Here is a 17,477-nt window from a genome sequence, read left to right on the forward strand (position 1 = left end):
CAGCACTTTAAACTTAATTCTCAACTCCATTCTCACAAGCAGAGCCTGACATGCTCAGAATCCATTAAACTCCTTGATTCACCTTCCCTGACTTTCTCCATATTTCACAGTTGCACCCTTGGCTTCTATCAGCTGTCGTTATAGGAAAGAACCACAGAAAGTAATTTATAGCATTTGCTGTAAACATAAATGTATGCTTATATTTAACATTAAAACATTCTTTATTACATCTCTCAGTATCCTCTATACAATTCTGGGTGAATATATCTTTTACAAGTTAGTTAATAAAAGTCTCCTTGAGGAATTGACCTTTTTCCTTCTTCCCCTGGCTGTCAGGAACTTCAGAAACGAATATATAACTTGATCACAATGCCCATGATGTCTGTTCTGGGAGCTGTAATTGTATTATTCTTCCATTCTATTTTTTCCTGTGTTTTATCATTTTATTGATTCCAAACTGGCTTGAGTCTTTTCTAGAAAGATACAAGAAGTAAATAAATTATCAATTTTTCTTTTGGTTCTTGTCTTCTTCATGAACATTTGAATAGTTCTATTAGCGGCTCATTTGATTTTATATTAGTTCTGATATCTCATAATAGCCTTAATTCTGTTTTTGAAGTCTTCTTTTTTTATACTTAAAAATATATCTAGAGACTGGTGTAGCAAAACCTTGAGTATACTAATGTTATAGAATCGCATATCCATTAACACTTGTCAAAGCAAGAACTGCACCAGACAAAGTTAAACAGCCAAAGAAGACTTTATTCAAGGCCTTTACAATAAGAGATACCAGAACTAGGTCTGAGCCCAACTCCATTGAAACAAAAGGGGGGAAATTTTCTTTTAAGCTTGGGGTGGGGGTTGGGGTCCTAAGCCAACTGTGTGTGTCAATTGGCTTTTCCCAAAGGAAAAGTATCCTTCATGACAGAAGGTAGTTTTACAACTTTGTGCAAGGAACTCTCCAACGTTATGGCTCCTACTGTCTCAGAGAAACTGAGAGATAGATGCTTGATGTTCACGTTTTAAAGAGATGGCTCCCAATCCTTGAGAAACACATTCCTAGGTTGTAAAACCGGCAAGAGGATTTTTAAAAAATATTACATCTTAAAAGGACAGAGAAAGAAGGTTTTCTAAAGTAAATGCTCCAATAAAAGTCAGGGCCTCAAGTCTGGAAGAAGCCTGTCTAAAGTCTAGTCAAGCTGGAGGAAACAGCAAGGCCCTCTTCATTGAGTAAGGTTGGAAACAGTCAAGGGAGTTGTAGTATGACTTTTCTCTTAAACAAAAATCGGAGGTCTAAATCCTGGTTCCTTTGTATAAAAAGCTGCCACACACTTGATAGTTTCAATTACCTGCTTTTATCACATTTCATTATCATTCAATGATGGTACCACAATGAAAGATATTTAACAGGAATTCTGTAAAGATTTTGCCTATATTTTGATAGAAGAGGAAGTGCTCAGTAACTATACAAAAAAGACATTTCAGTATTTTATAATCCAACATGACTAGCTCCTCACTGAATAACAAACTGTCAAAAATACATTTCTCACCCAAGCTGAAAGCAAGTGAAAGGAAGACAGCAAGAAACAGTAGGTGCAGGAATGAATGATTTGTTATTTCACTAACTGATCACTTCAGGAAACCGTATGGGCTGATGGTGATTCCTCTGATATTTGCTTGGTTTGTACCTTGAGGGAAAGCCAACATGAGAGTGGCGAGCCTTTAGGTATTGCCATTGGTATCTGAAAAGATACAAACTTAATGTCTATTTCCAATATTTGTTGTTAATTTCTGTAGGCAAAAACAACAGCTAGAATTATTTAAACAAAGACCAGATATGACTATCTTGGAAAGAAAAAGTAGTTTTTTCCATAATTCATCGTTGTTCAGTTTTTACTTTGGAGAAATCTCAGCATACAAGACCAAAAGAAAACAATTGTTTCGGGAAAAAACCTGTTGGACATAGTAAGGCTTTGCACAGGGACTAGTAGTGTTTAAAGTAGAGAAGAGACTTTGGAGCCTGAATTAAAATGAGCTGCAATTATTAAGGCCAGTTTTCCTTCTAAATAAATGGTTCAATTTAGTGAAATCATGGTATTTGAACTCAGGTCAGAACTATTTTTTTTCACTTAATTGCTTCATTATCCCTAAGATATCACATGGAAAACTGATGAAACATATGCACCCCAGATGGCAAAGCTAAATTCCTTAGGCAAAATCCAGGTATCAGATTTTACATGACATGGGGTTATACTCACATCTACAAAAGGGGCTAGTAATACAAAGTCCAAAGAAGTTTGCATCATTTTTCCCCTAGTGGGAAATGTCTATCTTCGGTTTTTCTATCTCACTCTCTTCCCCATCTGAATTTAGGGTTCCTCTCAGATATATGGGCAATAAAGAAATTAAGTAATAATACATGGCTTAACAATGTCTAATCCTCAGCCAAGTGGAACAAGGCCTCTCCTCAAACGTCTGGCTGCCTTATCCTCTGTAAGAGAAGGCACACATCAGTCATCACCGAGCTTTGGAAAAAGGCAAAATTCCCCCTGGTTATTAATCATTCGGGCCTTAGCAAGCGTCAAAGAAAGAGTCTGGCATGGCATTTGCTCTCTAAGAATCCAAGAGTCTCTATGTTCTTACTGTTCTGTGTGATTTCCACCTGCTTCTTGCATGGTGAGACTGTTTTCACTCACAATCCTCCTTTTCATATCCTCACCCCATTTTTGCTCATTCTCTTTGGTTTCCACTTGGCAGGTTCTCTGTGGCAGGTGGGCCACCAACGAGAGCATTTGCCCCATGTTTACTCAGAAAATGCTTCTAAATCTTGGATTATGAGTTCTTATCAAAGCTAGCAACTTCAAAATTCAAAATGAATCATTCATTACATGACAGCTGCTGAACAATATGTTAGCCTAAGGTTATGTTCAATAGATGGCCCTGGAACTACCCCCTCTTCCCCACCATTATTTCCTAGATGGCCTTCTTTAAGTCACCGCTTAAGGCTGGTTTTCGTATTTCTGAGGTTAGCACAGACCACTCACACACATTCAGCCTACATTTCCTTAATTGCAAATTCTATAGTTAACTTCTTAAGTGTAAATTCAGTACTATCTAAATGAGAGAGTGGTAATTTCATTGAGGAAATAATATTGGGAGGAATAGAATCATCTATAAAATGAGCAAAGGGCCAATGATAATTTTGGAAGCATTTTTTCCTCTAACTTAAATTTTTCATGCCATATATCTGCAATAAAACCAGGAAAAGGAAGCAAAGAACTAGACATGTACATCATAAACTCTTTGTCTTAAATCCATCTCTTTGGAAGCAGTCATTAGTGTGGATTTATATTTAAAAAGACTTTTTTATTTATTTTTGTTTAGGACAATGACTAGGTTCAAGGAAGCTGAAATAAGACACGGCCTGTGCTACATATAATCACATTAGCGTGTGTATTCTACCTTTTTGTTTTTTGTCTTTTTAGTGAAGGAGAATTAGGTATCACACTCTGATCAATAGATTAAATCATTTTTCTGAGATTTCAGTGATTCTAAGTATCAGATACCAGTTTCCTACTCTGTTTTCAGGGGACTACAGAAGGTGGTCAACTGAGCATATAGCCGACCTACCAAAGTGTGACAAAACTTTTCTCCAGGATAAGCACATTTTCTGTATTATGTTGCTACATTAAAGGAAGCCCCATGGCCGTTTTAGTCCTTGCTGGTAGTTTTGAATGGCCTTAGGTCAGACACAAAGGCAAAGGGATTTGACCTGGCAGTGTGAAGATCATGCTGAACAGAGAGAGAGAAAGAAGTGAAGATGTCTTTCCCCTAAAGCTCCAATATTCGGGCTCAAACTTGTGTGCCCTGTGTGTGGATTTGACTCACTGAAGCTGAAATTCAGTTAGCTGTAGGGCAGAGCTTGACAGTGATTGTGTAAAACATCACAGGGCCATGAAATAATCCTTGATTTAGTGGGGAAAAGATCCAGAAGAAGCAAAGATTAGAGACAATATTAGGCTTTGCAAGTGGAAACATTCCATATTCTAAGGGGCAACATGTAAGGTCTCATATAGTCATGTACCTGCCCTTTCCTTTCCGTCAATCCTCATGTGATCATCAAGCATCTTCTGTGTGCCAGCTGGAATACAAAAGACACATTTCTCTGAAGATATTGTATTGTGGTTGGAAAGGCAAGAATTGTGTTCAATAAATTAATGGGGAAAGATAAAAAATTAGATATCAAGTATTAGGGTATGGTGTAAAGACTCAGAGAAAGAAAGAGGCTGCAGTCTTGGGGATTTAGCGTGTGTATGTGTCTGTGTGTGTGTGTGCACCCAATATTGAAGTAGGTACAAAGATGCTTAGGGGCCCATGAAACCCCTGAAATTGTATCAATGATTTTGGATATATATGCACATTTGATACCTACATTTGTCTGAGAAAGAAGACTCATAATTTTTAAATTCAAATTCTCAAAGTAATCTATATAATAATGTTAAGAACAAAATTATTTCTGCGCCATCCTTTTTTATGAAAAATTTTAAATAAATGATTTGGAAAGAGAAATATTTTAATTTGACAAATAAAGAGATATATTTTATTTCAAGCATTATCTGGAAAAATAAAAAGGGCTGGCTCTGTGGCCGAGTGGTTAAGCTCGCGTGCTCCCCTGCGGCGGCCCAGGGTTTGGATCCTGGGCGCGGACATGGCACCGCTCGTCAGGCCACGTTGAGGCGGCGTCCCACATCCCACAAATAGAAGGATCTGCAACTAAGATATACAACTGTGTGCAGGGCGGGTTTCGGGAGATAAAACAGATAAAAAAAAAAGCATTATCTGATATTTCAAAAATCAGTTACATAAGTATACTTTAGAGCATTAAGCCTAATTTGTAAATGGAGTTTTAAGAATTAAATGAGGTGTTCAATAAATATGAGCTCCATTTCCAACCACCCATATTTGCCTTCTTTGAACCAATTATCTTCTCATATTTCTAGGTGTGTTTCTGTCATTTTGGTTAACACCTCTTTGTAGATATTCAAACCATGCTTGTTTGAATTTGGCTAACAGGTTGATGGACTGACTGAAAAACTGAAAAACTAATATATTACTTGGTCTGGTGAATAATCTTATGCTTTAATCCCTCCTGAAACCAATTTTGTCTCTCTGGCTGGGTTCGCTGGTGATTTAACTAGTTTCTGAGTAGGAGGTGGAGAAGGTAAATTGATATTAAGCGTCGTTGCAAATGGTAGGCAGAAATATTTAGTTCCACTGCCCAGATCTCTCTTGTTGATCCTCCTTCCCCCACCTAAACGTTATCAAACAGGTGAATCATTTTAAAAAGAAAATCAAAGGCATCTTGAAAATGAAAACTAGGTCACACTTGATAGCCTGTGGAATACATATGTGGGAGTTGGAGAGTCATCCTGCCACATTGTTTTAGATTATGGTGCAGTGGTTATAAATTCAAAAGCCTTGGAAAGTTTAATTTCTTCTTCTAAACCTTCTACCACACTGATCAACTTCAGTGCCCGGCTAACTATATTATAGATTCCCCAAAATATTGGTCTGGGGGAAATTGTGGCAATAAGAAAATTTAGGTTGCGTTTTTAACACAGCTGGTTTTACTTCTCTTCAGATGTGGGAGATTTGAGCTAGCCATGAATGGAAGAGGAAACATTTTCCCAAGTATAGCAGCAATCAAAAGCCAACTGAATGTTGCCTGAAAATGTGAGACAAGGTCTGCTGAAAATTAGACAAAAAGGTTTACTAACCTTATAAGATATACATCACAGCCCATACTCATAATTATGCCATCATTTTAAATATTCCTAAATTCTCAGAATTTATGGGTCAGCTTATATAGGGCACTTGCAAACTTTATTTCCTTGATGTTTTAAGTGGCCTTGTTAATGCACTGGCTAGATTGAAGGTGGAAAATAAGAGTCTGAGAGAAAAATTTATTTAGTTGTTTGGCAGAGTTTATTTCAGCAACATGTGACCCACTCTTTTCCCCGACAAACACAGTCACACGATCTAAGGGTGATTTTACTGTTCTAACACGTGAAACAATTACTAGGTCAAAGTAAAGCTATGGAGCTTGAAGATGTAATGAATGTGACAAATATTGAGTGCATAAAAGGGAGACAAAAATAATGAAAAACTGGGAGTACATAGCAATGTAGAGACTTTTGTTTATTATATTGAAGATGGTGGTTTCCTCAAAATAGAAAGGGTTTAATTTACATATAGATAGATAAATGTATAGAGATAAAATATGTATATTAAACTTGTTAGTATGACAATATATCCTATTATGAACAGAAACAAATTAGAGCCAGTTCTGCAAATCTGATCAAGAGGCTTGGCTGTCCCTTCTTTGAGAATTGTTCTTAATTTTTTTTATGTGAGAACTAGTCTAAACTTCTATGTCATTTAGATTGGTGAGAAGGAAAAAAAAGTGCCCTTTCACCTTTGGAAACTCTATTGAGTTACCTAATATCATGAGAAGTAGCTAGATGGTTTTATATGGTTTGTGTAATTCTGCATCTCATCAGTAATAAGAAAGACTTAGAGAGTTAGCAACAGGGGGACCATGGAAATTAGTTTCACAGTAAGATAGAAAATGTAGGTGTTTGAATTACCAACATTTAATATAGGATAATGGGTAAATGTCAATTCAAGAAATGGGGGATATTAAATAAAAAGAAGCAGCAACCTAGAAGCTGACAGTAATAGACAATTGGGTAAAATTGCTGTTCAGTAGTCTTCAAAAATGGCAGAAGCAGGCGTACTAATTATCATCAGAAATCAGACTTGTCATTCTTAATTGTAGAGATAGACTCAATGCTTATTCACAAGTTCTTGAGTATATAAATTAAAACTTCCTGATAGAATAGAATCGTTTTACTTCGACTGGTCATAAAGAGGAAGAACTATGAACACGTTCAGCCACTGTGAATAACGATTTAGCCAAAAGGAACACAGTGGGCTGTGAAGGTGAGAATGTAGTGGCAGTAAAAGGCTTTCCGTTTTATTTTTGTGAGTGATTCATTTAGAACCTTGCCTAAATGTTGAAAAACAGCTTTACTCCTATTAAAAAAGTCATTTTCATGGATTTATTGAAACTGGATATTTTAAAAATTTGATTATTTTATCGAGGTCACATTGGTTCATAACATTGTATAAATTTCAGATGTACATTATTGTATTTTGGTTTCTATATAGACTTCATCGTGTTCACCACTAGTGGTCTAGCTTTTAATCTATCAATATAAATATGTGCCCCTTTGCCTCTTTCACCCTCCCTGTATCCCCTTCTCCTCTGGTAACCAGGAATCTGTTCTCCTTATCTAGGTGTTTGTTTGTTTATATTCTATATATGACTGTTTGTCTTTCTGTGTCTGACTTATTTGGCTTAGCATGATACCGTCAAGGTCCATCCATATTGCCAATAATGGTATGATTTTGTGTTTTTTATGACTGAGGAGTATTCCATTGTATATACCTGCTACATCGTTATCCATTCATCTGTAGGTGGGCACTTAGGCTGTTTCCGAGTCTTGGCTATGGTGAATAATGCTGCGATGAATGTAGGGGTGTAGATATATTTTTGCATTCATGTTTTTATGTTCTTTGGATAAATACTCAGAAGTAGAATAGCTGGGAATATGGTACTTCTGCTTTTAATTTTTTGAGGAACCTCTATACTGTTTTCCATAGTGGCTTCACCAGTTTACATTACCACCAGCAGTATGAGGGTTATCATTTCTCCACATCCTCTCCAACACTTATTTCTGTCATTTTAATAATAGCTATTATGACACTTGTAAGATGATATTTCATTGTAGTTTTGATTTGTATTTCATTAATAATTAGTGATGTTAAACATCTTTTCATGTGCCTGTTGGCCATTTGTATATCTTCTTGGGAAAAATGTCTGTTCAAATCCTCTGCCCATTTTTAAATGAGTTGTTCGTGTTTTTCCTGTTGAGTTGTATGAATTCTTTATATTTTTTGGATATTAACCTCTTATCTGACATATGATTTGCAAATATCTTCTCCCAATGGTTAGGTTGTCTGTTTAGTTTTTTTGATGGTTTCTTTTCCCATGCGGAAGTTTTTTAGTTTGATGTAATCCCATTTGTTTATTTTTTGTTCTTCCCCTGGCTTCATCAGACATGGTATTTGAAAATATACTGCTAAGACCAATGTCAAAGAGTGTACTGCCTATATTTCTTCTAGAAATTTCATGGTTTCAGGTCTTCCATTCCAGTCTTTAATCCATTATGAGTTTTTTGTGTGTGTATGGTGTAAGATAATGATCTGCTTTCATTCTTTTGCATATGGCTGTCTAGTTTTCCCAACACCATTTATTGAAAAGACTTTCCTTTCTCCATTGCATGTTCTTGGATCCCTTGTCAAAAATTCGCTGTCCATAGATGTGTGGGTTTATTTCCGGGCTCTCAATTCTATTCCATTGATCTGTGTGTATGTTTTTGTGCCAGTACCATGCTGTTTTGGCTACTACAGCTTTGTAGTATATTTTGAAATCAGGGAGTGTGATACCTCCAGCTTTGTTCTTTTTTCTCAGGGTTCCTTTGGCTATTCGGGGTCTTTTGTAAAGACCTAATAATAAATTTTAGGATTCTTTATTCTATTTCTGTGAAAAATGTCATTAGGCTTTGATAGGGATTGCATTGAATCTGGATTGCTTTAGGAAGTATGAACATTTTAGCTATGTTAATTCTTCCAATCCATATCTTGGAATGGAATATCTTTCCATTTCTTCATGTCTTCTTTGATTTCGTTCAATAATATCTTATAGTTTTCAGTGTATAAGTCTTTCACCTCTTTCGTTAAATTTATTACAGGGCATTTTATTCTTTTTATTGTGATTGTAAATGAGATTATATTTCTTGAGTTTTCTTTCTGCTAGTTCATTATTAGTGTATGGAAATGCAACTGATTTTTGTATGTTGATTTTGTATCCTGCAACTTTACTGTATCTGTTAATTATTTCTGATAGTTTTTTGATGGGTTCTTTAGGTTTTCTATGTATAAAATCATGTCATCCATAAATAGTGACAGTTTTACTTCATCTTTTCCAATTTTGATGCCTCCCCTCCCCGCTTTTTCTTGCCTAATTGCTCTGGCTAAAAGTTCCAATACTATGTTGAATAAGAGTGAAAAGAGTAGGCATCCTTGTCTTGTTCCTGTTCTCAGAGGAAAACTTTCAGTTATTCACCATTGAGCATGATATTGTCCATGGGTTTTTTATATATGGCCTTTCTTATGTTGCGGTCCTTTCCTTCTATACCCATTTTATGGAGAGTTTTTTTATCGTAAACGGATGTTGAATCTTGTTAAATGCTTTCTCTGTGTCTATTGAGATGATCATGTGATTTTTATTCTTCATTTTGTATATTTGGTGTATTACATTGATTTATTTACAGATATTGAACCACCCTTGTATCCCTGGTATAAATCCTACTTGATCGTGGTGCATAATCCTTTCAATGTATTGCAGTATTCGATTTGCTAGTATTTTGTTGAGGATTTTTGCATCTATGGTCATCAGCAATATTGGCCTGTAATTTTCCTTTTTTGTCTTGTCCCTGTCTGCTTTTAGTATCAGGGTAATGTTTGCCTTGTAAAATGAGTTAGGAAGCATCCTGTCCTCTTTGATTTTTTGAGAAGCATAGGTATTAAAACTTTGAGTCTTTGGTGTAATTCACGAGAGAAGCCGTCTGGTCCTGAAATTTTGTTTTTTGGGAGGTTTTAGATTACTGTTTCAATCTCTTTACTTGTGGTTGATCTATGCACATTCACTATTTCTTGATTTAGTTTTGGGAGTTTATATGATTCTAAGAATTTATCAATTTCTTCGAGGTTATCCAATTTGTTGGCATATAGCTTTTCATATTATGCTCTTATAATCCTTTGTATTTCTGTCTTGTCCTTTATAATTTCTCCTCTTTCATTTTTTATTTTATTTATTTGAGCCTTCACTCTCTTTTTCTTAGTGAGTCTGGCTAAGTGTTGGTTAATCTTGTTTATCTTTTCAAAGAATCACCTCTTAGTTTCATTGATTCTTTCTAGTTTTATTTAGTCCTTATTTCATTTATTTTTCCTCTGATTTTTATTATTTCCTTCCTTCTCTTGACTTTGGGCTTTGTTTGTTATTCTTTTTATAGTTCTTTTAAGTATAGTATTAGATTGTTTATTTGATATTTTTCCTGTTTTTTAAGGTAGCCCTATATTGCTATAAACTTCCCTCTTAGTACTGCTTTGCTGCACCCCATTAGTTTTGGTATATTGTGTTTTCATTTTCATTTGTCTTCAGATATTTTTTGATTTTGCCTTTGATTTCTTCATTGATACAATAGTTCTTCAGTAGCATGTTGTTTAATCTCCACATATTTGTGACTTTCCCAGCCTTTTTCTTGTAGCTGATTTCTAGTTTCATAGGATTGTGGTCAGAAAAGGCGGTTGATATGATTTCATTCTTCTTAAATTTATTGAAGTTTGCTTTGTTTCCCAACATATGGTCTATCTTTGAAAATGTTCCATGTGCACTTGAGAAGAGTGTATATTCTGATGCTTTTGAGTGGAATGTTCCATATATATCCATTAAGTTAATCTCCTCTGGTATTTCCTTTAAGGCCACTGTTTTCTTCTTGACTTTCTGTCTGGATGACCCATCTGTTGGTGTAAGTTGGGTGTTAAAATCTCTTACTATTATTGTGTTGTTGTCAACTTCTCCCTTCAGGTCTGTTAATAGTTGCTTTATATACTTTGATGCTCCTGTGTTAGGTGCATATATATTAATGTATTTTCTCTTCTTGGTGGAATATCTCTTTTATCATTATATGATGTCCATCTTTGTCTCTTGTTATGTTTTTTGTCTTGGAGTCTGTTTTGTCTGATATAAGTATGGCTACACTCACTTTATTTTGGTTGCCATTCCCTTGGAGTATCATGTTCCTTCCCTTCACTCTGAGCCTATGTTTGTCTTTAGAGCTGAGATGTGTCTCCTGGAGGCAGCATACTTTTGGGTTTTGTTTTTTAATCCATCCAGCCACTCTGTCTCAGATTGGTGAATTTAATCCATTTACATATAGAGTGATTATTGGCAAATGAGGGCTCAATACTGATATTTTATCTTTGTTTTATGGTTGTTCAATATTCCATTGTTTGTTTTTCCTTGTATATCTGTCTGCCATTTCAGTTTGATGGTTTTCTGTGATATTTTTCTCAGTTTTCTCTTTTTTTGTAATTTGTGACTCTGCTATGATTTTTTGTTCAGTGGTTACCATGAGGTTTGTATAAAGATCTCCTAGATGAGAAAGTCCTTTTTCTGCTGATAGCCTCCTATCTCTATTAGCCTACTCAGGTTCCATCCTTTCCCTTGTCCCTGTCTGTTTTTGTTGTCACAAGTTATTCTTACTTGTGTTTGAGTTTGTTATCAAATTGAAGTAGTTATATTTATTTTTGATGATTTTTTTCCCTTTATCTTTTATGTTATAGTTAAGTGTTTACTAATCTATTTTGATATAGAGTTGCATTTTTTTGATTCTGTCTGTCAATTTATCAACTTACTCAAATATTTGTAAAACTTTGCATTTTTGCTTCAGAAATTCTTTTAGCATTTCTTGTAAGATAGGTCTAATAGTGAAGAACTCCCTGAGCTTTTGTTTGTCTTGTAAAGATTTTATTTCTCCTTCATATCTGAAGGATAATTTTGCTGGATAGAGTATTCTTGGCTGTTAGTTTTTGTCTTTTAATATTTTGGATATATCATTTCCCTCTCTCCTAGCCTGTAGGATTTCTTCTGAGAAATCCACTGAAAGCCTAATGGGGGTTCCTTCGTAGGTTATTTTCTTCTCTCTGGTCTTCCTTGATATTCTTTCTTTGTCATTGACTTTTGGTAGTTTCAATATGATATGCCTTGGAGAAGGTCTTTTTGCATTGACGTAATTTGGAATTCTATTAGCTGTGTGTACTTGTTTATCCAGTTCCTTCCCCAGGTTTGGAAAGTTCTCAGCTATTATCTGCACCTTTATCATTCTCTTCTCATTCTGGGATAATTTTTATCCTTATGTTACTTTTCCTAATCGAGTGGGATATTTCTTGTAGAATTTCTTCATTTCTAAAAAAATCTTAGTTCTCTCTCTTCTTTCATCTGACTCATTTCTAGATTTCTGTCTTCAAGCTCACTAATTCTCTCTTCCATATGGTCAGCTCTATTTTTTTTTTTTTTTGAGGAAGATTAGCCCTGAGCTAATTGCTGCCAATCCTCCTCTTTTGGTTGAGGAAGACTGGCCCTGAGCTAACATCCATGCCCATCCTCCTCTACTTTATACGTGGGACGCCTACCACAGCATGGTTTTGCCAAGCAGTGCCATGTCCTCACCTGGAATCTGAGCCAGTAAACCCTGGGCTGCTGAGAAGTGGAATGTGCGAACGTAACCACTGTGCCACCAGGTCAGCCCCTGGTCAGCTCTATTTTTAATACTTTCTACTTTATTTTTCATCTCATTAATTCTGTTCTTCATCTCCTGAATTTCTCTTTGCTTTTATTAGAGTTTCAATTTCTTTGGTGAAGTACTCCTTCTGTTCATTAATTTTATTGATGAGCTCATTCAACTGTCTTTCTGAGTTTTCTTGTAACTCATTGAGTTTCTTCATGACAGCTATTTTGAGTTCTCTGTCAGTTAAATTGTAATCTTCTATAACTTCAAGTTTGGTTTCTGGAGAGTTGTCACCTTCTATCTTTTCTGCTGTGTTACTGTATTTCTTCATGGTACTTGATGACTTGATCCTTTGCTGGCACATTCATGGTTGTAACCACCTTTCTTATTTCAGTAAGGCTTTGGTTACTTTGCTTCTGAGCTGCTTCTGGTTCTGCTAGAGGTCCAGGGACCTGGGGACCTGTATGCAGCCCCTGCTACTTGTGGAACCAGTGTTGAGGATTCCACCACTGGAGACTGAGTCACTGGTTCTGCTGTGGTTCCTGAAGCCTCTGGTGGCAGGTTTCACCTGCCCCCACTGGGGGTCGCAGGGGCTAAGCCAGAAGAGATTGTCATTGCTGCTTGCTCAGGCAGCCTCTGGTCTCTAGCATGAACTGATGTGTTTTGAAAACTCAGGTCAGGACAATCCACCCCAGCTGGGAAAATCCAAGTTTTGTATGTTGTCCAGACTGTTGGAAAGACTGGGCCACTGCTGGGGGAGAAAGAAGAGATTGGGTTACTGGCCCTACTCTGTGTCCTGAGTTCTCAGGGCTGGGCCATGGGCAGGAACTAAGCCAAGCTTGCTGTTTCTGTACTTGCAGCTTTTATTCATAGGTATGCATGCCAGATCTGCTGGGGTTGACAGAGCAGGGACTACGCCGCACCCGGCATTTCTGATCCTGTGGTCTCTATTTTCCAGTGTGAAGATCTGCACCTTGGATGCCATGACCTAGAGAGGGGGAAGGGGTCACTTTCCTAGTTCCACTGCCTTTTGGAAGTGGGTGGCAGTACATCTACCTTCACATGTATAGATGCCTGGATCTCCTAGGCATCCCATTATGCTGTGTAGGAAGTCCTTTCTTGGTCAATGGAAGTCCAATTGGTTGTAACTTAGAGGGGAGAAAGAAAGGGAACAACTAACTCCACTATGATACTGACAGCACTTTTGAATCTAGATATTTTTAACAGTGTTTTTTTATAAATTATATATTTTTTCGTCAAAGAATGAGCAAGCCTGTGTATGGATAATATATGAGCCCATGGGAGTATATTTTGCGTAGAGGTAAAGCAAATAAAAGAATAAGATTGGGAGAGAAAGAAATCAAAGATGGAAAAAAAGAGAAAGAGCTTGAGCATATTGAGAACTGTGGCAAGCACATCGATTTAGGAGTGTTTGTGTGAGTTCATGCTCTGCTATTTCCTAGTTGTCACTTCCTCTCACTGAACCTTGGTTCCTCTTTTAAAATGAAGAATGTTATTAATTCATAGAATTTTTAATATTGAATGACATATAACATATGTAAAGTACCTTGTACGAACTCTAGCACAAAAAAATGCTCAATAAATGGTAGATGCACCTGTACTGCCTTCATGGTGTGAAATGACTTGCTTCTTCTAAGTGGATTTTATGGCTCAATGGTTTAGCTGACTCATATATTTTCTCTGATCCACTGGAAAATGCCAGCTGGAAGGATCCTATTGTAGGGTGATACAGATGAAGCTGACCACAGTACACTTTTCCTTCTCATGCAGAAATCTATGCTATCTTAAGTCACTGTATGAAAATATGGAAATAGAATGACTGGTATAGGCAGTTTCTAAAATTATTAATAATATCTCTTTCTAGTTTTGTAAATTTAAATCTTTCTTTTGCTCTCTTTCTATTATTACTTTAACTTTCAGTAGGTAAAAGAAATAAAGATCATCATTAGAGCTTTTGATGACTTGGATGATGTCTGTAAAGCTAATGGGCTTATTTGGGCCATTGTTCTGCCTATTATACCAAGGGATAAGTGCTTTTACTGTTTACTAGATTCAGAATTCTTATTTTAAAGGCTAAATTTTCCATCTTGTTGAAGACACCTCATTTCTTTCCTATTGTAGAAAGAGTCAAATAAAGTGACCTTTCAGCTAGACAGCTACTTTGCAATTAATAAAAAACAAAATGTCTCTCTTCAAATTGACCAGAATTTAACCTTATTCTATAGTTTAATTTAGCACACTCTAGCTTATGTATCTTAAATAACATGATTTTAAATACAATTAAAGTGTGGAAAATTAAATGTAATTACAATGTGGAATTAAAAGTTTTTAGGCTCAGATGTATGTCTTTTTAGTTGTGGCATGTTTTAATTTATTTTGTGCTGTTTTCCTTACATCTTTTTAATAAACTATTTTTAATTGTGGTAAAAAATACACAACATAAAATTTACTATCTTAACCATTTTTAAGTGTCCAGATCAGTAGTGTTAACTACATTCATATTGTTGTGGAATAGATCTCTAGAACTTTTTCGTCTTGTAAAACTGAATCTCTGTACCTGTTAAACAATAACCCCCCATTTCCACTTCCTCAGCTCCTGGTAACCACCATACTATTTTATGTTTCTATGAATTTGATGACTTTAGATACCTCATATAAGTGGAATCATACCTCATTTGTCTTTTTTTTTAACTGGCAGACCCAAATTTTTAAAGTTGAAAGAAAAGAACTTCATAATACTTTGCCTAACAAATCACATATAATTAAGTTTGACAGCTATGTCAGTGTATAGTACTGGGCGGACAGCTATTTTCATCCCAATTTAAAGAAATTATTTAAAAATATGCTTAAGTTTATATTAAACTATTTATATTTCTTGATGTCTTAATACGTAATGCTAGGAAAATGTGAGTTGATAATATAGAGTTTTGTGTAAATAGATCATCTAGTATATAAAGTGTATATATAGCAAAAATTATTTTTCATAATGTTTTTCTACTAAAAATGCCTCTACACTGAACTTTATTGACACTAATAGAGAGGATTTTCCTTATAAAATAGGAAAAAATAAAGATCTCTTCATAATAGTAGAATAAATAGAGCTACGAAAAACTGGGCTTCACATTTCTTTTTAAAAATAGATGGTGAAATTTGAAAGTAAATCATTTGACATTTGTATTTCTCCATTGCATCTAAGAGTCAGAGGACATGCTCTTCAGAAAAAGAAACCCAAACATTAATTTTTAAGAAAGCAGTGAAATCATTTGTGAGTAATATAATCTAAATTGACATGTATGAACACATCATTTTGTAAATTTCTGAGAGGGCGAGGACTGTGTCTACTTTGTGGTATAGCGCAAAGTACCACATCTCTGGTTGGATTTCAACTGTATTTTTTTCTTATAAGGATAGTCCTTTGCAGCAAAGAAGATCAACTCCTAGATTACCCAGCTATGCCTGTGGAGAGAAGAATATAGGCTCCTTTTACTAAGAGAATTAAAGCATTTATTACACTACTAGTGGCCTTTTTACCTTTTATTTTGGCATGAAAGTGTTCTGTGATGTTGCAGATTTGAAAACATAGTAAATTAAGTCACAATCAATTCATATTCAATAGCAGACAATATCATCTGGCCAACATTTTCTGTAACTTCAAAAATTCTTAGGTAGAGTTTTATTATATGCACAGATTTTTGAATAGCTCTTACAATATCATTTAAACTTGATAAAAATAGCAAGAACATATAGACAGGGTTCTAGTTCATTTGAAAACAAAAAGGATATTAAGTTGGGGAGTTACTCACGTAGCCTGAAGAAAGTCTACTCATGATGACAAATGGCTCAGAGGCCCTTTCCTCACTGAGTAAATGGAGCAGAAATACCACCCAAGGAAGCCCCAATTGACAGTGATGGAAATGCTTACCAGGTGTTAAAGATCCAACAAGTGAAGCAGATGTAATCAGAGAGATCAAAAGGAGAGTATCCCAGGGGCCAGAAAACTTTCCTGCAAGAACTGGCAGGATGGACTGAATACAAATAAAAATCTCTGTCCAATATTCTCTTTAGGTGGTATATTCTTATGCTTGAGGACGAGTGAATGGTTGATGAAGATGTAGTCACTCATGCAGTGATAGGATGGAAAAGAGCAATGTGAAGGTAAAAATCCTTTTAGCGGGAGCTGATATAGAGAAACCAATGATGAGCACATAAATTGGAATTCATTACAGAGGAGGAGGACTGATGTGAGAGATATTCCACTGAAGACTGGTGGTGGAGGAAAAGGAAGAGATAACAACTAGTGGGTTACAGAATGGAGGCAACGATTTTGGTTTGTTTGTTTATAGAAGGGGAGTTCATGAAAGTGATGGTAGATTGAGAGGGAGGATCTGGTGGAGAGAATGAGCAAAAAGAAGACAAACCAAAATGGCAAATTTTGGAGAAAGTTTGGAGTGCCATTGAGATTCCACCTTTTCCGAGCATATTTTGATATATTATAGGCCACCATCTGTCTGAAAAGGAGAAGGAAGTATATGAGATGTTGGCAGTGGTGGTGAGGAGTGTCAGTAGAGGAGACAAATTTTAATACACGGTTTTGCCTATAGAGTGACTCATAAAGGAATTAAGAAGGATTAAGGGCTGAAAGCATCTGTAGAGCTCCAGAATTTAATCTTATGTCTACTGCACTAAAGACAGACTCCTCTTACTAATATTTATCGACTGTTTCCTGTATGCCAGGTACTCTGCATTTTCTTATTTAAATCTCACAACAACCCTTTGCAGGAGGTACTAATATTCTCCCCAAATTATGTTAAGTAAACAAAGACTAGGAAGGCTAAGTAAGTTGGTGGCAGTTATAGAGCTATTGAGTGTCCCAGCTGGGATCCAATCCAGGTCTGCCTGCCTACTGACTTCCACTTCTAAAGATACTCTCCAGGATTTAAGCAAACATTTTTTCTGACCTAATTCGATTTGTGTGTGTGA

Source organism: Equus asinus, chromosome 1, assembly GCF_041296235.1.
Source record: "Equus asinus isolate D_3611 breed Donkey chromosome 1, EquAss-T2T_v2, whole genome shotgun sequence".
Taxonomy (NCBI): Eukaryota; Metazoa; Chordata; class Mammalia; order Perissodactyla; family Equidae; genus Equus; species Equus asinus.